A 25,290-nucleotide genomic window follows, 5' to 3' on the forward strand; every position below is an offset into this window, starting at 1 on the left:
GAATTGCTCTGCGTATTGCCATGTAACATTTCTATGGTAGCAGTCCAACAGTGGACCAGCGTCTCTTCTTCCTTTATTCCGCTGCTCGTAGTAATTTCATTGCGTGCCCGTTTCTCTCGACTGTTTTCAGCTGACGTTTATGAACCAGTAGCTATAATGCGAGGAGGACGTGAAACAGCCTTTCGCAGGGTCAAAACTTGTCGTGACTTTTGCCGAAAAATTCCGTTCCGGTACCGGGAATCGAACCCGGGCCTCCTGGGTGAAAGCCAGGTATCCTAGCCACTAGACCACACCGGACGCGCAAGTTTTACTCGGGGTTTACACCCGGTCCACCCGCTTTCCGTGTCGCACTTTCCCTGTTTGCGAGCATCTTTTCGCGCGCCCATGGCGAGGCGCGCATGGCAAAAGTCACAATTCATTGCTTTATGCCTCGTTGTTACAGCGGTAGGAGGAAAAGCAAAGCTGTAAGTAGTAATATTTATTTACTTATTTCGCAAGTAAATACCTGCTGCCTGTCATCGTACAGCAGGTCATACATTGTGTGACTTTACACGTTATATCGTACGAAATTCAGTATTATTACTAGTACTTTTTTCCTTGAAAATTTCACATAAGAACTGCAAGTAGTAATAACGGGAAGTAAACATTATCACGCTGAGTCGTTGAAGCCTTGAGGATAACAAAGTACAAAGTGTTTTGCTCCTTCGCAAACCCCAGAGCCGTCGATTTAGCTGTGGACGAAAGTAAATTAAATGCCCCGGGTGAGGATCGAACTCACGACCTTAAGATTATGAGACTTACGCGCTGCCTACTGCGCTACCGAGGCAGGTGATCGCCAGGCCTTCTGGAATCTCGGTAAGTACCAAATACCAGTGGTAGAGAGTCTGCACTTCCTGGCTCATTTTTTTCTGTTGCTACACGTGCATTCCCGGCGCGACAGGCAACTTGCGATGCTAGGCCGACGCCAGTATGTACAATAGCGCACAACAGTCCAAACGAGCAGTCGTGCGCGCTGCATGTTTGGTTATTCCCACACGGAAATCCCGCGGTTCATTCTCATGGCTCACGCAGTTCGAGTGCGAAAGACACGCAGCACCACTATCGGAGAAAAAACAAAATGATGCATCGGCCGGGAATCGAACCCGGGCCGCCCGCGTGGCAGGCGAGCATTCTACCACTGAACCACCGATGCTCAGCTAGTTCACAGCTTCCTGGTGCTTTCCGCGGCAGACGTCTGAGGGGAAAGTGGGACTGCCGTCCAGCGCCGTCGCATCCTCTCGAGAGAATGCTACACACGCTGAATCCTGAACTGCACTGCACTGCTTAAAAATGACGCCCGAACGCGATCGCCTAAGTACTCTTGCGGCGCACGCACGCGACGACTCTTGCCAAAGGACGCGAAATGTGCGTAGAGACGCTGTCTGGATGCGCTCGCCTACCCCGTAATGCGCCTACAGCTACGACCACCTTGAGCCGCCGCCGACAGGCGGGAAGCAGACACAGCGCGGCGTGCGCGGACGGAAACCGTGCGGTGGTGGTGTAATGGTCAGCATAGTTGCCTTCCAAGCAGTTGATCCGGGTTCGATTCCCGGCCACCGCAGCCGGCTTTTACTTTTGCGTATGAGTACTTTTGCCACGCGTCTTTAAATTAATGTTTCTTTCCCCCTCTTACTCGCTTTCATGCCACCCTATAGTGTGTGCGTCGATTCCCCTTGAGTCTCGACTTGTCTCGACTTTGCTCAGCTGACGCGAGAGCTGACGCTCTCCAATCGGCCTATATCAAGAGGACAAGCACGCGAAACGACTGAGAGAGGTATGGCGAGGCGGCCACCACATTACTTATGCCTCAAGTAAATACCTGCTGCCTGTTATCATGTATTGTCTGATGTTACATGTTCTGTCAGACAAATTCAGTTTTATTACTAGTACATTTCTTTTTTTTTTTTTTTTTCTTTGTTGAAAATTTTACAACACGCTCCTTCATTTCACTGTGGCCGCACGGCGCGACTTGGCATACCGAGAGGCAAAACGTGGCGCCAGTGCCCTTGACCGAATAGCGCTGCAGCTCCGAAACCGAAGAGGAAAGAGTAATACGAATTGAAACCGTCGGCAGTGCCCTGTGTTCGCAGGCGGTCACCCGCCCAAGCACTGACAACGCCCAGCTTCGCGCAGTAGCGGTGATCGGACGAGAAACTTTGTGTTCACCGTGCTGTGACCAGTGAAGTGTTTTAGCGCGTCCCGACAAGTCGCGTTCTGGTCCCCTATCAGCTCCCACACAATGTGACGACTTCTTTGTTACCATACTTCCCCGCCGAAATCGGCGTTGCCTTTTTGAAAGAGTGAAATCGTAGTGGCCCGTGGGGGGATCGAACCCACGACCTTCGCGTTATTAGCACGACGCTCTAACCGACTGAGCTAACGGGCCTCGGGAATTGCTCTGCGTATTGCCATGTAACATTTCTATGGTAGCAGTCCAACAGTGGACCAGCGTCTCTTCTTCCTTTATTCCGCTGCTCGTAGTAATTTCATTGCGTGCCCGTTTCTCTCGACTGTTTTCAGCTGACGTTTATGAACCAGTAGCTATAATGCGAGGAGGACGTGAAACAGCCTTTCGCAGGGTCAAAACTTGTCGTGACTTTTGCCGAAAAATTCCGTTCCGGTACCGGGAATCGAACCCGGGCCTCCTGGGTGAAAGCCAGGTATCCTAGCCACTAGACCACACCGGACGCGCAAGTTTTACTCGGGGTTTACACCCGGTCCACCCGCTTTCCGTGTCGCACTTTCCCTGTTTGCGAGCATCTTTTCGCGCGCCCATGGCGAGGCGCGCATGGCAAAAGTCACAATTCATTGCTTTATGCCTCGTTGTTACAGCGGTAGGAGGAAAAGCAAAGCTGTAAGTAGTAATATTTATTTACTTATTTCGCAAGTAAATACCTGCTGCCTGTCATCGTACAGCAGGTCATACATTGTGTGACTTTACACGTTATATCGTACGAAATTCAGTATTATTACTAGTACTTTTTTCCTTGAAAATTTCACATAAGAACTGCAAGTAGTAATAACGGGAAGTAAACATTATCACGCTGAGTCGTTGAAGCCTTGAGGATAACAAAGTACAAAGTGTTTTGCTCCTTCGCAAACCCCAGAGCCGTCGATTTAGCTGTGGACGAAAGTAAATTAAATGCCCCGGGTGAGGATCGAACTCACGACCTTAAGATTATGAGACTTACGCGCTGCCTACTGCGCTACCGAGGCAGGTGATCGCCAGGCCTTCTGGAATCTCGGTAAGTACCAAATACCAGTGGTAGAGAGTCTGCACTTCCTGGCTCATTTTTTTCTGTTGCTACACGTGCATTCCCGGCGCGACAGGCAACTTGCGATGCTAGGCCGACGCCAGTATGTACAATAGCGCACAACAGTCCAAACGAGCAGTCGTGCGCGCTGCATGTTTGGTTATTCCCACACGGAAATCCCGCGGTTCATTCTCATGGCTCACGCAGTTCGAGTGCGAAAGACACGCAGCACCACTATCGGAGAAAAAACAAAATGATGCATCGGCCGGGAATCGAACCCGGGCCGCCCGCGTGGCAGGCGAGCATTCTACCACTGAACCACCGATGCTCAGCTAGTTCACAGCTTCCTGGTGCTTTCCGCGGCAGACGTCTGAGGGGAAAGTGGGACTGCCGTCCAGCGCCGTCGCATCCTCTCGAGAGAATGCTACACACGCTGAATCCTGAACTGCACTGCACTGCTTAAAAATGACGCCCGAACGCGATCGCCTAAGTACTCTTGCGGCGCACGCACGCGACGACTCTTGCCAAAGGACGCGAAATGTGCGTAGAGACGCTGTCTGGATGCGCTCGCCTACCCCGTAATGCGCCTACAGCTACGACCACCTTGAGCCGCCGCCGACAGGCGGGAAGCAGACACAGCGCGGCGTGCGCGGACGGAAACCGTGCGGTGGTGGTGTAATGGTCAGCATAGTTGCCTTCCAAGCAGTTGATCCGGGTTCGATTCCCGGCCACCGCAGCCGGCTTTTACTTTTGCGTATGAGTACTTTTGCCACGCGTCTTTAAATTAATGTTTCTTTCCCCCTCTTACTCGCTTTCATGCCACCCTATAGTGTGTGCGTCGATTCCCCTTGAGTCTCGACTTGTCTCGACTTTGCTCAGCTGACGCGAGAGCTGACGCTCTCCAATCGGCCTATATCAAGAGGACAAGCACGCGAAACGACTGAGAGAGGTATGGCGAGGCGGCCACCACATTACTTATGCCTCAAGTAAATACCTGCTGCCTGTTATCATGTATTGTCTGATGTTACATGTTCTGTCAGACAAATTCAGTTTTATTACTAGTATATTTCTTTTTTTTTTTTTTTTTCTTTGTTGAAAATTTTACAACACGCTCCTTCATTTCACTGTGGCCGCACGGCGCGACTTGGCATACCGAGAGGCAAAACGTGGCGCCAGTGCCCTTGACCGAATAGCGCTGCAGCTCCGAAACCGAAGAGGAAAGAGTAATACGAATTGAAACCGTCGGCAGTGCCCTGTGTTCGCAGGCGGTCACCCGCCCAAGCACTGACAACGCCCAGCTTCGCGCAGTAGCGGTGATCGGACGAGAAACTTTGTGTTCACCGTGCTGTGACCAGTGAAGTGTTTTAGCGCGTCCCGACAAGTCGCGTTCTGGTCCCCTATCAGCTCCCACACAATGTGACGACTTCTTTGTTACCATACTTCCCCGCCGAAATCGGCGTTGCCTTTTTGAAAGAGTGAAATCGTAGTGGCCCGTGGGGGGATCGAACCCACGACCTTCGCGTTATTAGCACGACGCTCTAACCGACTGAGCTAACGGGCCTCGGGAATTGCTCTGCGTATTGCCATGTAACATTTCTATGGTAGCAGTCCAACAGTGGACCAGCGTCTCTTCTTCCTTTATTCCGCTGCTCGTAGTAATTTCATTGCGTGCCCGTTTCTCTCGACTGTTTTCAGCTGACGTTTATGAACCAGTAGCTATAATGCGAGGAGGACGTGAAACAGCCTTTCGCAGGGTCAAAACTTGTCGTGACTTTTGCCGAAAAATTCCGTTCCGGTACCGGGAATCGAACCCGGGCCTCCTGGGTGAAAGCCAGGTATCCTAGCCACTAGACCACACCGGACGCGCAAGTTTTACTCGGGGTTTACACCCGGTCCACCCGCTTTCCGTGTCGCACTTTCCCTGTTTGCGAGCATCTTTTCGCGCGCCCATGGCGAGGCGCGCATGGCAAAAGTCACAATTCATTGCTTTATGCCTCGTTGTTACAGCGGTAGGAGGAAAAGCAAAGCTGTAAGTAGTAATATTTATTTACTTATTTCGCAAGTAAATACCTGCTGCCTGTCATCGTACAGCAGGTCATACATTGTGTGACTTTACACGTTATATCGTACGAAATTCAGTATTATTACTAGTACTTTTTTCCTTGAAAATTTCACATAAGAACTGCAAGTAGTAATAACGGGAAGTAAACATTATCACGCTGAGTCGTTGAAGCCTTGAGGATAACAAAGTACAAAGTGTTTTGCTCCTTCGCAAACCCCAGAGCCGTCGATTTAGCTGTGGACGAAAGTAAATTAAATGCCCCGGGTGAGGATCGAACTCACGACCTTAAGATTATGAGACTTACGCGCTGCCTACTGCGCTACCGAGGCAGGTGATCGCCAGGCCTTCTGGAATCTCGGTAAGTACCAAATACCAGTGGTAGAGAGTCTGCACTTCCTGGCTCATTTTTTTCTGTTGCTACACGTGCATTCCCGGCGCGACAGGCAACTTGCGATGCTAGGCCGACGCCAGTATGTACAATAGCGCACAACAGTCCAAACGAGCAGTCGTGCGCGCTGCATGTTTGGTTATTCCCACACGGAAATCCCGCGGTTCATTCTCATGGCTCACGCAGTTCGAGTGCGAAAGACACGCAGCACCACTATCGGAGAAAAAACAAAATGATGCATCGGCCGGGAATCGAACCCGGGCCGCCCGCGTGGCAGGCGAGCATTCTACCACTGAACCACCGATGCTCAGCTAGTTCACAGCTTCCTGGTGCTTTCCGCGGCAGACGTCTGAGGGGAAAGTGGGACTGCCGTCCAGCGCCGTCGCATCCTCTCGAGAGAATGCTACACACGCTGAATCCTGAACTGCACTGCACTGCTTAAAAATGACGCCCGAACGCGATCGCCTAAGTACTCTTGCGGCGCACGCACGCGACGACTCTTGCCAAAGGACGCGAAATGTGCGTAGAGACGCTGTCTGGATGCGCTCGCCTACCCCGTAATGCGCCTACAGCTACGACCACCTTGAGCCGCCGCCGACAGGCGGGAAGCAGACACAGCGCGGCGTGCGCGGACGGAAACCGTGCGGTGGTGGTGTAATGGTCAGCATAGTTGCCTTCCAAGCAGTTGATCCGGGTTCGATTCCCGGCCACCGCAGCCGGCTTTTACTTTTGCGTATGAGTACTTTTGCCACGCGTCTTTAAATTAATGTTTCTTTCCCCCTCTTACTCGCTTTCATGCCACCCTATAGTGTGTGCGTCGATTCCCCTTGAGTCTCGACTTGTCTCGACTTTGCTCAGCTGACGCGAGAGCTGACGCTCTCCAATCGGCCTATATCAAGAGGACAAGCACGCGAAACGACTGAGAGAGGTATGGCGAGGCGGCCACCACATTACTTATGCCTCAAGTAAATACCTGCTGCCTGTTATCATGTATTGTCTGATGTTACATGTTCTGTCAGACAAATTCAGTTTTATTACTAGTACATTTCTTTTTTTTTTTTTTTTTCTTTGTTGAAAATTTTACAACACGCTCCTTCATTTCACTGTGGCCGCACGGCGCGACTTGGCATACCGAGAGGCAAAACGTGGCGCCAGTGCCCTTGACCGAATAGCGCTGCAGCTCCGAAACCGAAGAGGAAAGAGTAATACGAATTGAAACCGTCGGCAGTGCCCTGTGTTCGCAGGCGGTCACCCGCCCAAGCACTGACAACGCCCAGCTTCGCGCAGTAGCGGTGATCGGACGAGAAACTTTGTGTTCACCGTGCTGTGACCAGTGAAGTGTTTTAGCGCGTCCCGACAAGTCGCGTTCTGGTCCCCTATCAGCTCCCACACAATGTGACGACTTCTTTGTTACCATACTTCCCCGCCGAAATCGGCGTTGCCTTTTTGAAAGAGTGAAATCGTAGTGGCCCGTGGGGGGATCGAACCCACGACCTTCGCGTTATTAGCACGACGCTCTAACCGACTGAGCTAACGGGCCTCGGGAATTGCTCTGCGTATTGCCATGTAACATTTCTATGGTAGCAGTCCAACAGTGGACCAGCGTCTCTTCTTCCTTTATTCCGCTGCTCGTAGTAATTTCATTGCGTGCCCGTTTCTCTCGACTGTTTTCAGCTGACGTTTATGAACCAGTAGCTATAATGCGAGGAGGACGTGAAACAGCCTTTCGCAGGGTCAAAACTTGTCGTGACTTTTGCCGAAAAATTCCGTTCCGGTACCGGGAATCGAACCCGGGCCTCCTGGGTGAAAGCCAGGTATCCTAGCCACTAGACCACACCGGACGCGCAAGTTTTACTCGGGGTTTACACCCGGTCCACCCGCTTTCCGTGTCGCACTTTCCCTGTTTGCGAGCATCTTTTCGCGCGCCCATGGCGAGGCGCGCATGGCAAAAGTCACAATTCATTGCTTTATGCCTCGTTGTTACAGCGGTAGGAGGAAAAGCAAAGCTGTAAGTAGTAATATTTATTTACTTATTTCGCAAGTAAATACCTGCTGCCTGTCATCGTACAGCAGGTCATACATTGTGTGACTTTACACGTTATATCGTACGAAATTCAGTATTATTACTAGTACTTTTTTCCTTGAAAATTTCACATAAGAACTGCAAGTAGTAATAACGGGAAGTAAACATTATCACGCTGAGTCGTTGAAGCCTTGAGGATAACAAAGTACAAAGTGTTTTGCTCCTTCGCAAACCCCAGAGCCGTCGATTTAGCTGTGGACGAAAGTAAATTAAATGCCCCGGGTGAGGATCGAACTCACGACCTTAAGATTATGAGACTTACGCGCTGCCTACTGCGCTACCGAGGCAGGTGATCGCCAGGCCTTCTGGAATCTCGGTAAGTACCAAATACCAGTGGTAGAGAGTCTGCACTTCCTGGCTCATTTTTTTCTGTTGCTACACGTGCATTCCCGGCGCGACAGGCAACTTGCGATGCTAGGCCGACGCCAGTATGTACAATAGCGCACAACAGTCCAAACGAGCAGTCGTGCGCGCTGCATGTTTGGTTATTCCCACACGGAAATCCCGCGGTTCATTCTCATGGCTCACGCAGTTCGAGTGCGAAAGACACGCAGCACCACTATCGGAGAAAAAACAAAATGATGCATCGGCCGGGAATCGAACCCGGGCCGCCCGCGTGGCAGGCGAGCATTCTACCACTGAACCACCGATGCTCAGCTAGTTCACAGCTTCCTGGTGCTTTCCGCGGCAGACGTCTGAGGGGAAAGTGGGACTGCCGTCCAGCGCCGTCGCATCCTCTCGAGAGAATGCTACACACGCTGAATCCTGAACTGCACTGCACTGCTTAAAAATGACGCCCGAACGCGATCGCCTAAGTACTCTTGCGGCGCACGCACGCGACGACTCTTGCCAAAGGACGCGAAATGTGCGTAGAGACGCTGTCTGGATGCGCTCGCCTACCCCGTAATGCGCCTACAGCTACGACCACCTTGAGCCGCCGCCGACAGGCGGGAAGCAGACACAGCGCGGCGTGCGCGGACGGAAACCGTGCGGTGGTGGTGTAATGGTCAGCATAGTTGCCTTCCAAGCAGTTGATCCGGGTTCGATTCCCGGCCACCGCAGCCGGCTTTTACTTTTGCGTATGAGTACTTTTGCCACGCGTCTTTAAATTAATGTTTCTTTCCCCCTCTTACTCGCTTTCATGCCACCCTATAGTGTGTGCGTCGATTCCCCTTGAGTCTCGACTTGTCTCGACTTTGCTCAGCTGACGCGAGAGCTGACGCTCTCCAATCGGCCTATATCAAGAGGACAAGCACGCGAAACGACTGAGAGAGGTATGGCGAGGCGGCCACCACATTACTTATGCCTCAAGTAAATACCTGCTGCCTGTTATCATGTATTGTCTGATGTTACATGTTCTGTCAGACAAATTCAGTTTTATTACTAGTACATTTCTTTTTTTTTTTTTTTTTCTTTGTTGAAAATTTTACAACACGCTCCTTCATTTCACTGTGGCCGCACGGCGCGACTTGGCATACCGAGAGGCAAAACGTGGCGCCAGTGCCCTTGACCGAATAGCGCTGCAGCTCCGAAACCGAAGAGGAAAGAGTAATACGAATTGAAACCGTCGGCAGTGCCCTGTGTTCGCAGGCGGTCACCCGCCCAAGCACTGACAACGCCCAGCTTCGCGCAGTAGCGGTGATCGGACGAGAAACTTTGTGTTCACCGTGCTGTGACCAGTGAAGTGTTTTAGCGCGTCCCGACAAGTCGCGTTCTGGTCCCCTATCAGCTCCCACACAATGTGACGACTTCTTTGTTACCATACTTCCCCGCCGAAATCGGCGTTGCCTTTTTGAAAGAGTGAAATCGTAGTGGCCCGTGGGGGGATCGAACCCACGACCTTCGCGTTATTAGCACGACGCTCTAACCGACTGAGCTAACGGGCCTCGGGAATTGCTCTGCGTATTGCCATGTAACATTTCTATGGTAGCAGTCCAACAGTGGACCAGCGTCTCTTCTTCCTTTATTCCGCTGCTCGTAGTAATTTCATTGCGTGCCCGTTTCTCTCGACTGTTTTCAGCTGACGTTTATGAACCAGTAGCTATAATGCGAGGAGGACGTGAAACAGCCTTTCGCAGGGTCAAAACTTGTCGTGACTTTTGCCGAAAAATTCCGTTCCGGTACCGGGAATCGAACCCGGGCCTCCTGGGTGAAAGCCAGGTATCCTAGCCACTAGACCACACCGGACGCGCAAGTTTTACTCGGGGTTTACACCCGGTCCACCCGCTTTCCGTGTCGCACTTTCCCTGTTTGCGAGCATCTTTTCGCGCGCCCATGGCGAGGCGCGCATGGCAAAAGTCACAATTCATTGCTTTATGCCTCGTTGTTACAGCGGTAGGAGGAAAAGCAAAGCTGTAAGTAGTAATATTTATTTACTTATTTCGCAAGTAAATACCTGCTGCCTGTCATCGTACAGCAGGTCATACATTGTGTGACTTTACACGTTATATCGTACGAAATTCAGTATTATTACTAGTACTTTTTTCCTTGAAAATTTCACATAAGAACTGCAAGTAGTAATAACGGGAAGTAAACATTATCACGCTGAGTCGTTGAAGCCTTGAGGATAACAAAGTACAAAGTGTTTTGCTCCTTCGCAAACCCCAGAGCCGTCGATTTAGCTGTGGACGAAAGTAAATTAAATGCCCCGGGTGAGGATCGAACTCACGACCTTAAGATTATGAGACTTACGCGCTGCCTACTGCGCTACCGAGGCAGGTGATCGCCAGGCCTTCTGGAATCTCGGTAAGTACCAAATACCAGTGGTAGAGAGTCTGCACTTCCTGGCTCATTTTTTTCTGTTGCTACACGTGCATTCCCGGCGCGACAGGCAACTTGCGATGCTAGGCCGACGCCAGTATGTACAATAGCGCACAACAGTCCAAACGAGCAGTCGTGCGCGCTGCATGTTTGGTTATTCCCACACGGAAATCCCGCGGTTCATTCTCATGGCTCACGCAGTTCGAGTGCGAAAGACACGCAGCACCACTATCGGAGAAAAAACAAAATGATGCATCGGCCGGGAATCGAACCCGGGCCGCCCGCGTGGCAGGCGAGCATTCTACCACTGAACCACCGATGCTCAGCTAGTTCACAGCTTCCTGGTGCTTTCCGCGGCAGACGTCTGAGGGGAAAGTGGGACTGCCGTCCAGCGCCGTCGCATCCTCTCGAGAGAATGCTACACACGCTGAATCCTGAACTGCACTGCACTGCTTAAAAATGACGCCCGAACGCGATCGCCTAAGTACTCTTGCGGCGCACGCACGCGACGACTCTTGCCAAAGGACGCGAAATGTGCGTAGAGACGCTGTCTGGATGCGCTCGCCTACCCCGTAATGCGCCTACAGCTACGACCACCTTGAGCCGCCGCCGACAGGCGGGAAGCAGACACAGCGCGGCGTGCGCGGACGGAAACCGTGCGGTGGTGGTGTAATGGTCAGCATAGTTGCCTTCCAAGCAGTTGATCCGGGTTCGATTCCCGGCCACCGCAGCCGGCTTTTACTTTTGCGTATGAGTACTTTTGCCACGCGTCTTTAAATTAATGTTTCTTTCCCCCTCTTACTCGCTTTCATGCCACCCTATAGTGTGTGCGTCGATTCCCCTTGAGTCTCGACTTGTCTCGACTTTGCTCAGCTGACGCGAGAGCTGACGCTCTCCAATCGGCCTATATCAAGAGGACAAGCACGCGAAACGACTGAGAGAGGTATGGCGAGGCGGCCACCACATTACTTATGCCTCAAGTAAATACCTGCTGCCTGTTATCATGTATTGTCTGATGTTACATGTTCTGTCAGACAAATTCAGTTTTATTACTAGTACATTTCTTTTTTTTTTTTTTTTTCTTTGTTGAAAATTTTACAACACGCTCCTTCATTTCACTGTGGCCGCACGGCGCGACTTGGCATACCGAGAGGCAAAACGTGGCGCCAGTGCCCTTGACCGAATAGCGCTGCAGCTCCGAAACCGAAGAGGAAAGAGTAATACGAATTGAAACCGTCGGCAGTGCCCTGTGTTCGCAGGCGGTCACCCGCCCAAGCACTGACAACGCCCAGCTTCGCGCAGTAGCGGTGATCGGACGAGAAACTTTGTGTTCACCGTGCTGTGACCAGTGAAGTGTTTTAGCGCGTCCCGACAAGTCGCGTTCTGGTCCCCTATCAGCTCCCACACAATGTGACGACTTCTTTGTTACCATACTTCCCCGCCGAAATCGGCGTTGCCTTTTTGAAAGAGTGAAATCGTAGTGGCCCGTGGGGGGATCGAACCCACGACCTTCGCGTTATTAGCACGACGCTCTAACCGACTGAGCTAACGGGCCTCGGGAATTGCTCTGCGTATTGCCATGTAACATTTCTATGGTAGCAGTCCAACAGTGGACCAGCGTCTCTTCTTCCTTTATTCCGCTGCTCGTAGTAATTTCATTGCGTGCCCGTTTCTCTCGACTGTTTTCAGCTGACGTTTATGAACCAGTAGCTATAATGCGAGGAGGACGTGAAACAGCCTTTCGCAGGGTCAAAACTTGTCGTGACTTTTGCCGAAAAATTCCGTTCCGGTACCGGGAATCGAACCCGGGCCTCCTGGGTGAAAGCCAGGTATCCTAGCCACTAGACCACACCGGACGCGCAAGTTTTACTCGGGGTTTACACCCGGTCCACCCGCTTTCCGTGTCGCACTTTCCCTGTTTGCGAGCATCTTTTCGCGCGCCCATGGCGAGGCGCGCATGGCAAAAGTCACAATTCATTGCTTTATGCCTCGTTGTTACAGCGGTAGGAGGAAAAGCAAAGCTGTAAGTAGTAATATTTATTTACTTATTTCGCAAGTAAATACCTGCTGCCTGTCATCGTACAGCAGGTCATACATTGTGTGACTTTACACGTTATATCGTACGAAATTCAGTATTATTACTAGTACTTTTTTCCTTGAAAATTTCACATAAGAACTGCAAGTAGTAATAACGGGAAGTAAACATTATCACGCTGAGTCGTTGAAGCCTTGAGGATAACAAAGTACAAAGTGTTTTGCTCCTTCGCAAACCCCAGAGCCGTCGATTTAGCTGTGGACGAAAGTAAATTAAATGCCCCGGGTGAGGATCGAACTCACGACCTTAAGATTATGAGACTTACGCGCTGCCTACTGCGCTACCGAGGCAGGTGATCGCCAGGCCTTCTGGAATCTCGGTAAGTACCAAATACCAGTGGTAGAGAGTCTGCACTTCCTGGCTCATTTTTTTCTGTTGCTACACGTGCATTCCCGGCGCGACAGGCAACTTGCGATGCTAGGCCGACGCCAGTATGTACAATAGCGCACAACAGTCCAAACGAGCAGTCGTGCGCGCTGCATGTTTGGTTATTCCCACACGGAAATCCCGCGGTTCATTCTCATGGCTCACGCAGTTCGAGTGCGAAAGACACGCAGCACCACTATCGGAGAAAAAACAAAATGATGCATCGGCCGGGAATCGAACCCGGGCCGCCCGCGTGGCAGGCGAGCATTCTACCACTGAACCACCGATGCTCAGCTAGTTCACAGCTTCCTGGTGCTTTCCGCGGCAGACGTCTGAGGGGAAAGTGGGACTGCCGTCCAGCGCCGTCGCATCCTCTCGAGAGAATGCTACACACGCTGAATCCTGAACTGCACTGCACTGCTTAAAAATGACGCCCGAACGCGATCGCCTAAGTACTCTTGCGGCGCACGCACGCGACGACTCTTGCCAAAGGACGCGAAATGTGCGTAGAGACGCTGTCTGGATGCGCTCGCCTACCCCGTAATGCGCCTACAGCTACGACCACCTTGAGCCGCCGCCGACAGGCGGGAAGCAGACACAGCGCGGCGTGCGCGGACGGAAACCGTGCGGTGGTGGTGTAATGGTCAGCATAGTTGCCTTCCAAGCAGTTGATCCGGGTTCGATTCCCGGCCACCGCAGCCGGCTTTTACTTTTGCGTATGAGTACTTTTGCCACGCGTCTTTAAATTAATGTTTCTTTCCCCCTCTTACTCGCTTTCATGCCACCCTATAGTGTGTGCGTCGATTCCCCTTGAGTCTCGACTTGTCTCGACTTTGCTCAGCTGACGCGAGAGCTGACGCTCTCCAATCGGCCTATATCAAGAGGACAAGCACGCGAAACGACTGAGAGAGGTATGGCGAGGCGGCCACCACATTACTTATGCCTCAAGTAAATACCTGCTGCCTGTTATCATGTATTGTCTGATGTTACATGTTCTGTCAGACAAATTCAGTTTTATTACTAGTACATTTCTTTTTTTTTTTTTTTTCTTTGTTGAAAATTTTACAACACGCTCCTTCATTTCACTGTGGCCGCACGGCGCGACTTGGCATACCGAGAGGCAAAACGTGGCGCCAGTGCCCTTGACCGAATAGCGCTGCAGCTCCGAAACCGAAGAGGAAAGAGTAATACGAATTGAAACCGTCGGCAGTGCCCTGTGTTCGCAGGCGGTCACCCGCCCAAGCACTGACAACGCCCAGCTTCGCGCAGTAGCGGTGATCGGACGAGAAACTTTGTGTTCACCGTGCTGTGACCAGTGAAGTGTTTTAGCGCGTCCCGACAAGTCGCGTTCTGGTCCCCTATCAGCTCCCACACAATGTGACGACTTCTTTGTTACCATACTTCCCCGCCGAAATCGGCGTTGCCTTTTTGAAAGAGTGAAATCGTAGTGGCCCGTGGGGGGATCGAACCCACGACCTTCGCGTTATTAGCACGACGCTCTAACCGACTGAGCTAACGGGCCTCGGGAATTGCTCTGCGTATTGCCATGTAACATTTCTATGGTAGCAGTCCAACAGTGGACCAGCGTCTCTTCTTCCTTTATTCCGCTGCTCGTAGTAATTTCATTGCGTGCCCGTTTCTCTCGACTGTTTTCAGCTGACGTTTATGAACCAGTAGCTATAATGCGAGGAGGACGTGAAACAGCCTTTCGCAGGGTCAAAACTTGTCGTGACTTTTGCCGAAAAATTCCGTTCCGGTACCGGGAATCGAACCCGGGCCTCCTGGGTGAAAGCCAGGTATCCTAGCCACTAGACCACACCGGACGCGCAAGTTTTACTCGGGGTTTACACCCGGTCCACCCGCTTTCCGTGTCGCACTTTCCCTGTTTGCGAGCATCTTTTCGCGCGCCCATGGCGAGGCGCGCATGGCAAAAGTCACAATTCATTGCTTTATGCCTCGTTGTTACAGCGGTAGGAGGAAAAGCAAAGCTGTAAGTAGTAATATTTATTTACTTATTTCGCAAGTAAATACCTGCTGCCTGTCATCGTACAGCAGGTCATACATTGTGTGACTTTACACGTTATATCGTACGAAATTCAGTATTATTACTAGTACTTTTTTCCTTGAAAATTTCACATAAGAACTGCAAGTAGTAATAACGGGAAGTAAACATTATCACGCTGAGTCGTTGAAGCCTTGAGGATAACAAAGTACAAAGTGTTTTGCTCCTTCGCAAACCCCAGAGCCGTCGATTTAGCTGTGGACGAAAGTAAATTAAATGCCCCGGGTGAGGATCGAACTCACGACCTTAAGATTATGAGACTTACGCGCTGCCTACTGCGCTACCGAGGCAGGTGATCGCCAGGCCTTCTGGAATCTCGGTAAGTACCAAATACCAGTGGTAGAGAGTCTGCACTTCCTGGCTCATTTTTTTCTGTTGCTACACGTGCATTCCCGGCGCGACAGGCAACTTGCGATGCTAGGCCGACGCCAGTATGTACAATAGCGCACAACAGTCCAAACGAGCAGTCGTGCGCGCTGCATGTTTGGTTATTCCCACACGGAAATCCCGCGGTTCATTCTCATGGCTCACGCAGTTCGAGTGCGAAAGACACGCAGCACCACTATCGGAGAAAAAACAAAATGATGCATCGGCCGGGAATCGAACCCGGGCCGCCCGCGTGGCAGGCGAGCATTCTACCACTGAACCACCGATGCTCAGCTAGTTCACAGCTTCCTGGTGCTTTCCGCGGCAGACGTCTGAGGGGAAAGTGGGACTGCCGTCCAGCGCCGTCGCATCCTCTCGAGAGAATGCTACACACGCTGAATCCTGAACTGCACTGCACTGCTTAAAAATGACGCCCGAACGCGATCGCCTAAGTACTCTTGCGGCGCACGCACGCGACGACTCTTGCCAAAGGACGCGAAATGTGCGTAGAGACGCTGTCTGGATGCGCTCGCCTACCCCGTAATGCGCCTACAGCTACGACCACCTTGAGCCGCCGCCGACAGGCGGGAAGCAGACACAGCGCGGCGTGCGCGGACGGAAACCGTGCGGTGGTGGTGTAATGGTCAGCATAGTTGCCTTCCAAGCAGTTGATCCGGGTTCGATTCCCGGCCACCGCAGCCGGCTTTTACTTTTGCGTATGAGTACTTTTGCCACGCGTCTTTAAATTAATGTTTCTTTCCCCCTCTTACTCGCTTTCATGCCACCCTATAGTGTGTGCGTCGATTCCCCTTGAGTCTCGACTTGTCTCGACTTTGCTCAGCTGACGCGAGAGCTGACGCTCTCCAATCGGCCTATATCAAGAGGACAAGCACGCGAAACGACTGAGAGAGGTATGGCGAGGCGGCCACCACATTACTTATGCCTCAAGTAAATACCTGCTGCCTGTTATCATGTATTGTCTGATGTTACATGTTCTGTCAGACAAATTCAGTTTTATTACTAGTACATTTCTTTTTTTTTTTTTTTTCTTTGTTGAAAATTTTACAACACGCTCCTTCATTTCACTGTGGCCGCACGGCGCGACTTGGCATACCGAGAGGCAAAACGTGGCGCCAGTGCCCTTGACCGAATAGCGCTGCAGCTCCGAAACCGAAGAGGAAAGAGTAATACGAATTGAAACCGTCGGCAGTGCCCTGTGTTCGCAGGCGGTCACCCGCCCAAGCACTGACAACGCCCAGCTTCGCGCAGTAGCGGTGATCGGACGAGAAACTTTGTGTTCACCGTGCTGTGACCAGTGAAGTGTTTTAGCGCGTCCCGACAAGTCGCGTTCTGGTCCCCTATCAGCTCCCACACAATGTGACGACTTCTTTGTTACCATACTTCCCCGCCGAAATCGGCGTTGCCTTTTTGAAAGAGTGAAATCGTAGTGGCCCGTGGGGGGATCGAACCCACGACCTTCGCGTTATTAGCACGACGCTCTAACCGACTGAGCTAACGGGCCTCGGGAATTGCTCTGCGTATTGCCATGTAACATTTCTATGGTAGCAGTCCAACAGTGGACCAGCGTCTCTTCTTCCTTTATTCCGCTGCTCGTAGTAATTTCATTGCGTGCCCGTTTCTCTCGACTGTTTTCAGCTGACGTTTATGAACCAGTAGCTATAATGCGAGGAGGACGTGAAACAGCCTTTCGCAGGGTCAAAACTTGTCGTGACTTTTGCCGAAAAATTCCGTTCCGGTACCGGGAATCGAACCCGGGCCTCCTGGGTGAAAGCCAGGTATCCTAGCCACTAGACCACACCGGACGCGCAAGTTTTACTCGGGGTTTACACCCGGTCCACCCGCTTTCCGTGTCGCACTTTCCCTGTTTGCGAGCATCTTTTCGCGCGCCCATGGCGAGGCGCGCATGGCAAAAGTCACAATTCATTGCTTTATGCCTCGTTGTTACAGCGGTAGGAGGAAAAGCAAAGCTGTAAGTAGTAATATTTATTTACTTATTTCGCAAGTAAATACCTGCTGCCTGTCATCGTACAGCAGGTCATACATTGTGTGACTTTACACGTTATATCGTACGAAATTCAGTATTATTACTAGTACTTTTTTCCTTGAAAATTTCACATAAGAACTGCAAGTAGTAATAACGGGAAGTAAACATTATCACGCTGAGTCGTTGAAGCCTTGAGGATAACAAAGTACAAAGTGTTTTGCTCCTTCGCAAACCCCAGAGCCGTCGATTTAGCTGTGGACGAAAGTAAATTAAATGCCCCGGGTGAGGATCGAACTCACGACCTTAAGATTATGAGACTTACGCGCTGCCTACTGCGCTACCGAGGCAGGTGATCGCCAGGCCTTCTGGAATCTCGGTAAGTACCAAATACCAGTGGTAGAGAGTCTGCACTTCCTGGCTCATTTTTTTCTGTTGCTACACGTGCATTCCCGGCGCGACAGGCAACTTGCGATGCTAGGCCGACGCCAGTATGTACAATAGCGCACAACAGTCCAAACGAGCAGTCGTGCGCGCTGCATGTTTGGTTATTCCCACACGGAAATCCCGCGGTTCATTCTCATGGCTCACGCAGTTCGAGTGCGAAAGACACGCAGCACCACTATCGGAGAAAAAACAAAATGATGCATCGGCCGGGAATCGAACCCGGGCCGCCCGCGTGGCAGGCGAGCATTCTACCACTGAACCACCGATGCTCAGCTAGTTCACAGCTTCCTGGTGCTTTCCGCGGCAGACGTCTGAGGGGAAAGTGGGACTGCCGTCCAGCGCCGTCGCATCCTCTCGAGAGAATGCTACACACGCTGAATCCTGAACTGCACTGCACTGCTTAAAAATGACGCCCGAACGCGATCGCCTAAGTACTCTTGCGGCGCACGCACGCGACGACTCTTGCCAAAGGACGCGAAATGTGCGTAGAGACGCTGTCTGGATGCGCTCGCCTACCCCGTAATGCGCCTACAGCTACGACCACCTTGAGCCGCCGCCGACAGGCGGGAAGCAGACACAGCGCGGCGTGCGCGGACGGAAACCGTGCGGTGGTGGTGTAATGGTCAGCATAGTTGCCTTCCAAGCAGTTGATCCGGGTTCGATTCCCGGCCACCGCAGCCGGCTTTTACTTTTGCGTATGAGTACTTTTGCCACGCGTCTTTAAATTAATGTTTCTTTCCCCCTCTTACTCGCTTTCATGCCACCCTATAGTGTGTGCGTCGATTCCCCTTGAGTCTCGACTTGTCTCGACTTTGCTCAGCTGACGCGAGAGCTGACGCTCTCCAATCGGCCTATATCAAGAGGACAAGCACGCGAAACGACTGAGAGAGGTATGGCGAGGCGGCCACCACATTACTTATGCCTCAAGTAAATACCTGCTGCCTGTTATCATGTATTGTCTGATGTTACATGTTCTGTCAGACAAATTCAGTTTTATTACTAGTACATTTCTTTTTTTTTTTTTTTTTCTTTGTTGAAAATTTTACAACACGCTCCTTCATTTCACTGTGGCCGCACGGCGCGACTTGGCATACCGAGAGGCAAAACGTGGCGCCAGTGCCCTTGACCGAATAGCGCTGCAGCTCCGAAACCGAAGAGGAAAGAGTAATACGAATTGAAACCGTCGGCAGTGCCCTGTGTTCGCAGGCGGTCACCCGCCCAAGCACTGACAACGCCCAGCTTCGCGCAGTAGCGGTGATCGGACGAGAAACTTTGTGTTCACCGTGCTGTGACCAGTGAAGTGTTTTAGCGCGTCCCGACAAGTCGCGTTCTGGTCCCCTATCAGCTCCCACACAATGTGACGACTTCTTTGTTACCATACTTCCCCGCCGAAATCGGCGTTGCCTTTTTGAAAGAGTGAAATCGTAGTGGCCCGTGGGGGGATCGAACCCACGACCTTCGCGTTATTAGCACGACGCTCTAACCGACTGAGCTAACGGGCCTCGGGAATTGCTCTGCGTATTGCCATGTAACATTTCTATGGTAGCAGTCCAACAGTGGACCAGCGTCTCTTCTTCCTTTATTCCGCTGCTCGTAGTAATTTCATTGCGTGCCCGTTTCTCTCGACTGTTTTCAGCTGACGTTTATGAACCAGTAGCTATAATGCGAGGAGGACGTGAAACAGCCTTTCGCAGGGTCAAAACTTGTCGTGACTTTTGCCGAAAAATTCCGTTCCGGTACCGGGAATCGAACCCGGGCCTCCTGGGTGAAAGCCAGGTATCCTAGCCACTAGACCACACCGGACGCGCAAGTTTTACTCGGGGTTTACACCCGGTCCACCCGCTTTCCGTGTCGCACTTTCCCTGTTTGCGAGCATCTTTTCGCGCGCCCATGGCGAGGCGCGCATGGCAAAAGTCACAATTCATTGCTTTATGCCTCGTTGTTACAGCGGTAGGAGGAAAAGCAAAGCTGTAAGTAGTAATATTTATTTACTTATTTCGCAAGTAAATACCTGCTGCCTGTCATCGTACAGCAGGTCATACATTGTGTGACTTTACACGTTATATCGTACGAAATTCAGTATTATTACTAGTACTTTTTTCCTTGAAAATTTCACATAAGAACTGCAAGTAGTAATAACGGGAAGTAAACATTATCACGCTGAGTCGTTGAAGCCTTGAGGATAACAAAGTACAAAGTGTTTTGCTCCTTCGCAAACCCCAGAGCCGTCGATTTAGCTGTGGACGAAAGTAAATTAAATGCCCCGGGTGAGGATCGAACTCACGACCTTAAGATTATGAGACTTACGCGCTGCCTACTGCGCTACCGAGGCAGGTGATCGCCAGGCCTTCTGGAATCTCGGTAAGTACCAAATACCAGTGGTAGAGAGTCTGCACTTCCTGGCTCATTTTTTTCTGTTGCTACACGTGCATTCCCGGCGCGACAGGCAACTTGCGATGCTAGGCCGACGCCAGTATGTACAATAGCGCACAACAGTCCAAACGAGCAGTCGTGCGCGCTGCATGTTTGGTTATTCCCACACGGAAATCCCGCGGTTCATTCTCATGGCTCACGCAGTTCGAGTGCGAAAGACACGCAGCACCACTATCGGAGAAAAAACAAAATGATGCATCGGCCGGGAATCGAACCCGGGCCGCCCGCGTGGCAGGCGAGCATTCTACCACTGAACCACCGATGCTCAGCTAGTTCACAGCTTCCTGGTGCTTTCCGCGGCAGACGTCTGAGGGGAAAGTGGGACTGCCGTCCAGCGCCGTCGCATCCTCTCGAGAGAATGCTACACACGCTGAATCCTGAACTGCACTGCACTGCTTAAAAATGACGCCCGAACGCGATCGCCTAAGTACTCTTGCGGCGCACGCACGCGACGACTCTTGCCAAAGGACGCGAAATGTGCGTAGAGACGCTGTCTGGATGCGCTCGCCTACCCCGTAATGCGCCTACAGCTACGACCACCTTGAGCCGCCGCCGACAGGCGGGAAGCAGACACAGCGCGGCGTGCGCGGACGGAAACCGTGCGGTGGTGGTGTAATGGTCAGCATAGTTGCCTTCCAAGCAGTTGATCCGGGTTCGATTCCCGGCCACCGCAGCCGGCTTTTACTTTTGCGTATGAGTACTTTTGCCACGCGTCTTTAAATTAATGTTTCTTTCCCCCTCTTACTCGCTTTCATGCCACCCTATAGTGTGTGCGTCGATTCCCCTTGAGTCTCGACTTGTCTCGACTTTGCTCAGCTGACGCGAGAGCTGACGCTCTCCAATCGGCCTATATCAAGAGGACAAGCACGCGAAACGACTGAGAGAGGTATGGCGAGGCGGCCACCACATTACTTATGCCTCAAGTAAATACCTGCTGCCTGTTATCATGTATTGTCTGATGTTACATGTTCTGTCAGACAAATTCAGTTTTATTACTAGTACATTTCTTTTTTTTTTTTTTTTTTCTTTGTTGAAAATTTTACAACACGCTCCTTCATTTCACTGTGGCCGCACGGCGCGACTTGGCATACCGAGAGGCAAAACGTGGCGCCAGTGCCCTTGACCGAATAGCGCTGCAGCTCCGAAACCGAAGAGGAAAGAGTAATACGAATTGAAACCGTCGGCAGTGCCCTGTGTTCGCAGGCGGTCACCCGCCCAAGCACTGACAACGCCCAGCTTCGCGCAGTAGCGGTGATCGGACGAGAAACTTTGTGTTCACCGTGCTGTGACCAGTGAAGTGTTTTAGCGCGTCCCGACAAGTCGCGTTCTGGTCCCCTATCAGCTCCCACACAATGTGACGACTTCTTTGTTACCATACTTCCCCGCCGAAATCGGCGTTGCCTTTTTGAAAGAGTGAAATCGTAGTGGCCCGTGGGGGGATCGAACCCACGACCTTCGCGTTATTAGCACGACGCTCTAACCGACTGAGCTAACGGGCCTCGGGAATTGCTCTGCGTATTGCCATGTAACATTTCTATGGTAGCAGTCCAACAGTGGACCAGCGTCTCTTCTTCCTTTATTCCGCTGCTCGTAGTAATTTCATTGCGTGCCCGTTTCTCTCGACTGTTTTCAGCTGACGTTTATGAACCAGTAGCTATAATGCGAGGAGGACGTGAAACAGCCTTTCGCAGGGTCAAAACTTGTCGTGACTTTTGCCGAAAAATTCCGTTCCGGTACCGGGAATCGAACCCGGGCCTCCTGGGTGAAAGCCAGGTATCCTAGCCACTAGACCACACCGGACGCGCAAGTTTTACTCGGGGTTTACACCCGGTCCACCCGCTTTCCGTGTCGCACTTTCCCTGTTTGCGAGCATCTTTTCGCGCGCCCATGGCGAGGCGCGCATGGCAAAAGTCACAATTCATTGCTTTATGCCTCGTTGTTACAGCGGTAGGAGGAAAAGCAAAGCTGTAAGTAGTAATATTTATTTACTTATTTCGCAAGTAAATACCTGCTGCCTGTCATCGTACAGCAGGTCATACATTGTGTGACTTTACACGTTATATCGTACGAAATTCAGTATTATTACTAGTACTTTTTTCCTTGAAAATTTCACATAAGAACTGCAAGTAGTAATAACGGGAAGTAAACATTATCACGCTGAGTCGTTGAAGCCTTGAGGATAACAAAGTACAAAGTGTTTTGCTCCTTCGCAAACCCCAGAGCCGTCGATTTAGCTGTGGACGAAAGTAAATTAAATGCCCCGGGTGAGGATCGAACTCACGACCTTAAGATTATGAGACTTACGCGCTGCCTACTGCGCTACCGAGGCAGGTGATCGCCAGGCCTTCTGGAATCTCGGTAAGTACCAAATACCAGTGGTAGAGAGTCTGCACTTCCTGGCTCATTTTTTTCTGTTGCTACACGTGCATTCCCGGCGCGACAGGCAACTTGCGATGCTAGGCCGACGCCAGTATGTACAATAGCGCACAACAGTCCAAACGAGCAGTCGTGCGCGCTGCATGTTTGGTTATTCCCACACGGAAATCCCGCGGTTCATTCTCATGGCTCACGCAGTTCGAGTGCGAAAGACACGCAGCACCACTATCGGAGAAAAAACAAAATGATGCATCGGCCGGGAATCGAACCCGGGCCGCCCGCGTGGCAGGCGAGCATTCTACCACTGAACCACCGATGCTCAGCTAGTTCACAGCTTCCTGGTGCTTTCCGCGGCAGACGTCTGAGGGGAAAGTGGGACTGCCGTCCAGCGCCGTCGCATCCTCTCGAGAGAATGCTACACACGCTGAATCCTGAACTGCACTGCACTGCTTAAAAATGACGCCCGAACGCGATCGCCTAAGTACTCTTGCGGCGCACGCACGCGACGACTCTTGCCAAAGGACGCGAAATGTGCGTAGAGACGCTGTCTGGATGCGCTCGCCTACCCCGTAATGCGCCTACAGCTACGACCACCTTGAGCCGCCGCCGACAGGCGGGAAGCAGACACAGCGCGGCGTGCGCGGACGGAAACCGTGCGGTGGTGGTGTAATGGTCAGCATAGTTGCCTTCCAAGCAGTTGATCCGGGTTCGATTCCCGGCCACCGCAGCCGGCTTTTACTTTTGCGTATGAGTACTTTTGCCACGCGTCTTTAAATTAATGTTTCTTTCCCCCTCTTACTCGCTTTCATGCCACCCTATAGTGTGTGCGTCGATTCCCCTTGAGTCTCGACTTGTCTCGACTTTGCTCAGCTGACGCGAGAGCTGACGCTCTCCAATCGGCCTATATCAAGAGGACAAGCACGCGAAACGACTGAGAGAGGTATGGCGAGGCGGCCACCACATTACTTATGCCTCAAGTAAATACCTGCTGCCTGTTATCATGTATTGTCTGATGTTACATGTTCTGTCAGACAAATTCAGTTTTATTACTAGTACATTTCTTTTTTTTTTTTTTTTTTCTTTGTTGAAAATTTTACAACACGCTCCTTCATTTCACTGTGGCCGCACGGCGCGACTTGGCATACCGAGAGGCAAAACGTGGCGCCAGTGCCCTTGACCGAATAGCGCTGCAGCTCCGAAACCGAAGAGGAAAGAGTAATACGAATTGAAACCGTCGGCAGTGCCCTGTGTTCGCAGGCGGTCACCCGCCCAAGCACTGACAACGCCCAGCTTCGCGCAGTAGCGGTGATCGGACGAGAAACTTTGTGTTCACCGTGCTGTGACCAGTGAAGTGTTTTAGCGCGTCCCGACAAGTCGCGTTCTGGTCCCCTATCAGCTCCCACACAATGTGACGACTTCTTTGTTACCATACTTCCCCGCCGAAATCGGCGTTGCCTTTTTGAAAGAGTGAAATCGTAGTGGCCCGTGGGGGGATCGAACCCACGACCTTCGCGTTATTAGCACGACGCTCTAACCGACTGAGCTAACGGGCCTCGGGAATTGCTCTGCGTATTGCCATGTAACATTTCTATGGTAGCAGTCCAACAGTGGACCAGCGTCTCTTCTTCCTTTATTCCGCTGCTCGTAGTAATTTCATTGCGTGCCCGTTTCTCTCGACTGTTTTCAGCTGACGTTTATGAACCAGTAGCTATAATGCGAGGAGGACGTGAAACAGCCTTTCGCAGGGTCAAAACTTGTCGTGACTTTTGCCGAAAAATTCCGTTCCGGTACCGGGAATCGAACCCGGGCCTCCTGGGTGAAAGCCAGGTATCCTAGCCACTAGACCACACCGGACGCGCAAGTTTTACTCGGGGTTTACACCCGGTCCACCCGCTTTCCGTGTCGCACTTTCCCTGTTTGCGAGCATCTTTTCGCGCGCCCATGGCGAGGCGCGCATGGCAAAAGTCACAATTCATTGCTTTATGCCTCGTTGTTACAGCGGTAGGAGGAAAAGCAAAGCTGTAAGTAGTAATATTTATTTACTTATTTCGCAAGTAAATACCTGCTGCCTGTCATCGTACAGCAGGTCATACATTGTGTGACTTTACACGTTATATCGTACGAAATTCAGTATTATTACTAGTACTTTTTTCCTTGAAAATTTCACATAAGAACTGCAAGTAGTAATAACGGGAAGTAAACATTATCACGCTGAGTCGTTGAAGCCTTGAGGATAACAAAGTACAAAGTGTTTTGCTCCTTCGCAAACCCCAGAGCCGTCGATTTAGCTGTGGACGAAAGTAAATTAAATGCCCCGGGTGAGGATCGAACTCACGACCTTAAGATTATGAGACTTACGCGCTGCCTACTGCGCTACCGAGGCAGGTGATCGCCAGGCCTTCTGGAATCTCGGTAAGTACCAAATACCAGTGGTAGAGAGTCTGCACTTCCTGGCTCATTTTTTTCTGTTGCTACACGTGCATTCCCGGCGCGACAGGCAACTTGCGATGCTAGGCCGACGCCAGTATGTACAATAGCGCACAACAGTCCAAACGAG

The 25,290-nt window shown here is 51.4% G+C and overlaps 52 non-coding genes across 52 annotated transcripts; 10 read left to right on the forward strand and 42 right to left on the reverse strand.

Moving 5' to 3' along the window:
• Window positions 1-225: 225 nt before the first annotated feature.
• Window positions 226-297, reverse strand: Trnae-uuc. The gene has a single exon. It is a non-coding gene; the product is annotated as a tRNA-Glu (tRNA).
• A 456-nt stretch (window positions 298-753) lies between these two features.
• Window positions 754-826, reverse strand: Trnam-cau. Its single transcript has one exon. It is a non-coding gene; the product is annotated as a tRNA-Met (tRNA).
• Window positions 827-1,121: 295 nt separating this feature from the next.
• Trnag-gcc lies at window positions 1,122-1,192 on the reverse strand. Its single transcript has one exon. It is a non-coding gene; the product is annotated as a tRNA-Gly (tRNA).
• A 336-nt stretch (window positions 1,193-1,528) lies between these two features.
• Trnag-ucc lies at window positions 1,529-1,600 on the forward strand. The gene has a single exon. It is a non-coding gene; the product is annotated as a tRNA-Gly (tRNA).
• Window positions 1,601-2,351: 751 nt separating this feature from the next.
• Trnai-aau lies at window positions 2,352-2,425 on the reverse strand. Its single transcript has one exon. It is a non-coding gene; the product is annotated as a tRNA-Ile (tRNA).
• Window positions 2,426-2,654: 229 nt separating this feature from the next.
• Window positions 2,655-2,726, reverse strand: Trnae-uuc. Its single transcript has one exon. It is a non-coding gene; the product is annotated as a tRNA-Glu (tRNA).
• A 456-nt stretch (window positions 2,727-3,182) lies between these two features.
• Trnam-cau lies at window positions 3,183-3,255 on the reverse strand. The gene has a single exon. It is a non-coding gene; the product is annotated as a tRNA-Met (tRNA).
• Window positions 3,256-3,550: 295 nt separating this feature from the next.
• On the reverse strand, window positions 3,551-3,621 carry Trnag-gcc. Its single transcript has one exon. It is a non-coding gene; the product is annotated as a tRNA-Gly (tRNA).
• A 336-nt stretch (window positions 3,622-3,957) lies between these two features.
• Window positions 3,958-4,029, forward strand: Trnag-ucc. Its single transcript has one exon. It is a non-coding gene; the product is annotated as a tRNA-Gly (tRNA).
• A 751-nt stretch (window positions 4,030-4,780) lies between these two features.
• On the reverse strand, window positions 4,781-4,854 carry Trnai-aau. Its single transcript has one exon. It is a non-coding gene; the product is annotated as a tRNA-Ile (tRNA).
• Window positions 4,855-5,083: 229 nt separating this feature from the next.
• Trnae-uuc lies at window positions 5,084-5,155 on the reverse strand. Its single transcript has one exon. It is a non-coding gene; the product is annotated as a tRNA-Glu (tRNA).
• Window positions 5,156-5,611: 456 nt separating this feature from the next.
• On the reverse strand, window positions 5,612-5,684 carry Trnam-cau. The gene has a single exon. It is a non-coding gene; the product is annotated as a tRNA-Met (tRNA).
• Window positions 5,685-5,979: 295 nt separating this feature from the next.
• Window positions 5,980-6,050, reverse strand: Trnag-gcc. The gene has a single exon. It is a non-coding gene; the product is annotated as a tRNA-Gly (tRNA).
• Window positions 6,051-6,386: 336 nt separating this feature from the next.
• On the forward strand, window positions 6,387-6,458 carry Trnag-ucc. Its single transcript has one exon. It is a non-coding gene; the product is annotated as a tRNA-Gly (tRNA).
• Window positions 6,459-7,209: 751 nt separating this feature from the next.
• Trnai-aau lies at window positions 7,210-7,283 on the reverse strand. The gene has a single exon. It is a non-coding gene; the product is annotated as a tRNA-Ile (tRNA).
• Window positions 7,284-7,512: 229 nt separating this feature from the next.
• Trnae-uuc lies at window positions 7,513-7,584 on the reverse strand. The gene has a single exon. It is a non-coding gene; the product is annotated as a tRNA-Glu (tRNA).
• A 456-nt stretch (window positions 7,585-8,040) lies between these two features.
• Trnam-cau lies at window positions 8,041-8,113 on the reverse strand. Its single transcript has one exon. It is a non-coding gene; the product is annotated as a tRNA-Met (tRNA).
• Window positions 8,114-8,408: 295 nt separating this feature from the next.
• Window positions 8,409-8,479, reverse strand: Trnag-gcc. Its single transcript has one exon. It is a non-coding gene; the product is annotated as a tRNA-Gly (tRNA).
• Window positions 8,480-8,815: 336 nt separating this feature from the next.
• Window positions 8,816-8,887, forward strand: Trnag-ucc. The gene has a single exon. It is a non-coding gene; the product is annotated as a tRNA-Gly (tRNA).
• Window positions 8,888-9,638: 751 nt separating this feature from the next.
• Window positions 9,639-9,712, reverse strand: Trnai-aau. The gene has a single exon. It is a non-coding gene; the product is annotated as a tRNA-Ile (tRNA).
• Window positions 9,713-9,941: 229 nt separating this feature from the next.
• Trnae-uuc lies at window positions 9,942-10,013 on the reverse strand. Its single transcript has one exon. It is a non-coding gene; the product is annotated as a tRNA-Glu (tRNA).
• A 456-nt stretch (window positions 10,014-10,469) lies between these two features.
• On the reverse strand, window positions 10,470-10,542 carry Trnam-cau. The gene has a single exon. It is a non-coding gene; the product is annotated as a tRNA-Met (tRNA).
• Window positions 10,543-10,837: 295 nt separating this feature from the next.
• Trnag-gcc lies at window positions 10,838-10,908 on the reverse strand. Its single transcript has one exon. It is a non-coding gene; the product is annotated as a tRNA-Gly (tRNA).
• Window positions 10,909-11,244: 336 nt separating this feature from the next.
• On the forward strand, window positions 11,245-11,316 carry Trnag-ucc. Its single transcript has one exon. It is a non-coding gene; the product is annotated as a tRNA-Gly (tRNA).
• Window positions 11,317-12,067: 751 nt separating this feature from the next.
• Trnai-aau lies at window positions 12,068-12,141 on the reverse strand. Its single transcript has one exon. It is a non-coding gene; the product is annotated as a tRNA-Ile (tRNA).
• Window positions 12,142-12,370: 229 nt separating this feature from the next.
• Window positions 12,371-12,442, reverse strand: Trnae-uuc. The gene has a single exon. It is a non-coding gene; the product is annotated as a tRNA-Glu (tRNA).
• A 456-nt stretch (window positions 12,443-12,898) lies between these two features.
• Trnam-cau lies at window positions 12,899-12,971 on the reverse strand. Its single transcript has one exon. It is a non-coding gene; the product is annotated as a tRNA-Met (tRNA).
• Window positions 12,972-13,266: 295 nt separating this feature from the next.
• On the reverse strand, window positions 13,267-13,337 carry Trnag-gcc. Its single transcript has one exon. It is a non-coding gene; the product is annotated as a tRNA-Gly (tRNA).
• Window positions 13,338-13,673: 336 nt separating this feature from the next.
• Trnag-ucc lies at window positions 13,674-13,745 on the forward strand. The gene has a single exon. It is a non-coding gene; the product is annotated as a tRNA-Gly (tRNA).
• A 750-nt stretch (window positions 13,746-14,495) lies between these two features.
• On the reverse strand, window positions 14,496-14,569 carry Trnai-aau. The gene has a single exon. It is a non-coding gene; the product is annotated as a tRNA-Ile (tRNA).
• Window positions 14,570-14,798: 229 nt separating this feature from the next.
• Trnae-uuc lies at window positions 14,799-14,870 on the reverse strand. The gene has a single exon. It is a non-coding gene; the product is annotated as a tRNA-Glu (tRNA).
• A 456-nt stretch (window positions 14,871-15,326) lies between these two features.
• Trnam-cau lies at window positions 15,327-15,399 on the reverse strand. The gene has a single exon. It is a non-coding gene; the product is annotated as a tRNA-Met (tRNA).
• Window positions 15,400-15,694: 295 nt separating this feature from the next.
• Window positions 15,695-15,765, reverse strand: Trnag-gcc. The gene has a single exon. It is a non-coding gene; the product is annotated as a tRNA-Gly (tRNA).
• Window positions 15,766-16,101: 336 nt separating this feature from the next.
• On the forward strand, window positions 16,102-16,173 carry Trnag-ucc. Its single transcript has one exon. It is a non-coding gene; the product is annotated as a tRNA-Gly (tRNA).
• Window positions 16,174-16,923: 750 nt separating this feature from the next.
• On the reverse strand, window positions 16,924-16,997 carry Trnai-aau. Its single transcript has one exon. It is a non-coding gene; the product is annotated as a tRNA-Ile (tRNA).
• Window positions 16,998-17,226: 229 nt separating this feature from the next.
• On the reverse strand, window positions 17,227-17,298 carry Trnae-uuc. Its single transcript has one exon. It is a non-coding gene; the product is annotated as a tRNA-Glu (tRNA).
• Window positions 17,299-17,754: 456 nt separating this feature from the next.
• Trnam-cau lies at window positions 17,755-17,827 on the reverse strand. The gene has a single exon. It is a non-coding gene; the product is annotated as a tRNA-Met (tRNA).
• A 295-nt stretch (window positions 17,828-18,122) lies between these two features.
• Trnag-gcc lies at window positions 18,123-18,193 on the reverse strand. The gene has a single exon. It is a non-coding gene; the product is annotated as a tRNA-Gly (tRNA).
• Window positions 18,194-18,529: 336 nt separating this feature from the next.
• Trnag-ucc lies at window positions 18,530-18,601 on the forward strand. Its single transcript has one exon. It is a non-coding gene; the product is annotated as a tRNA-Gly (tRNA).
• A 751-nt stretch (window positions 18,602-19,352) lies between these two features.
• Window positions 19,353-19,426, reverse strand: Trnai-aau. The gene has a single exon. It is a non-coding gene; the product is annotated as a tRNA-Ile (tRNA).
• A 229-nt stretch (window positions 19,427-19,655) lies between these two features.
• Window positions 19,656-19,727, reverse strand: Trnae-uuc. The gene has a single exon. It is a non-coding gene; the product is annotated as a tRNA-Glu (tRNA).
• A 456-nt stretch (window positions 19,728-20,183) lies between these two features.
• Trnam-cau lies at window positions 20,184-20,256 on the reverse strand. The gene has a single exon. It is a non-coding gene; the product is annotated as a tRNA-Met (tRNA).
• A 295-nt stretch (window positions 20,257-20,551) lies between these two features.
• Window positions 20,552-20,622, reverse strand: Trnag-gcc. Its single transcript has one exon. It is a non-coding gene; the product is annotated as a tRNA-Gly (tRNA).
• A 336-nt stretch (window positions 20,623-20,958) lies between these two features.
• Window positions 20,959-21,030, forward strand: Trnag-ucc. Its single transcript has one exon. It is a non-coding gene; the product is annotated as a tRNA-Gly (tRNA).
• A 752-nt stretch (window positions 21,031-21,782) lies between these two features.
• On the reverse strand, window positions 21,783-21,856 carry Trnai-aau. The gene has a single exon. It is a non-coding gene; the product is annotated as a tRNA-Ile (tRNA).
• Window positions 21,857-22,085: 229 nt separating this feature from the next.
• Window positions 22,086-22,157, reverse strand: Trnae-uuc. The gene has a single exon. It is a non-coding gene; the product is annotated as a tRNA-Glu (tRNA).
• A 456-nt stretch (window positions 22,158-22,613) lies between these two features.
• Trnam-cau lies at window positions 22,614-22,686 on the reverse strand. Its single transcript has one exon. It is a non-coding gene; the product is annotated as a tRNA-Met (tRNA).
• A 295-nt stretch (window positions 22,687-22,981) lies between these two features.
• Window positions 22,982-23,052, reverse strand: Trnag-gcc. The gene has a single exon. It is a non-coding gene; the product is annotated as a tRNA-Gly (tRNA).
• Window positions 23,053-23,388: 336 nt separating this feature from the next.
• Window positions 23,389-23,460, forward strand: Trnag-ucc. The gene has a single exon. It is a non-coding gene; the product is annotated as a tRNA-Gly (tRNA).
• Window positions 23,461-24,212: 752 nt separating this feature from the next.
• Window positions 24,213-24,286, reverse strand: Trnai-aau. Its single transcript has one exon. It is a non-coding gene; the product is annotated as a tRNA-Ile (tRNA).
• Window positions 24,287-24,515: 229 nt separating this feature from the next.
• On the reverse strand, window positions 24,516-24,587 carry Trnae-uuc. Its single transcript has one exon. It is a non-coding gene; the product is annotated as a tRNA-Glu (tRNA).
• A 456-nt stretch (window positions 24,588-25,043) lies between these two features.
• On the reverse strand, window positions 25,044-25,116 carry Trnam-cau. Its single transcript has one exon. It is a non-coding gene; the product is annotated as a tRNA-Met (tRNA).
• Window positions 25,117-25,290: the final 174 nt, after the last annotated feature.

The sequence above is a fragment of the Schistocerca piceifrons genome, unplaced genomic scaffold, assembly GCF_021461385.2.
Source record: "Schistocerca piceifrons isolate TAMUIC-IGC-003096 unplaced genomic scaffold, iqSchPice1.1 HiC_scaffold_606, whole genome shotgun sequence".
NCBI classification, from domain to species: Eukaryota; Metazoa; Arthropoda; class Insecta; order Orthoptera; family Acrididae; genus Schistocerca; species Schistocerca piceifrons.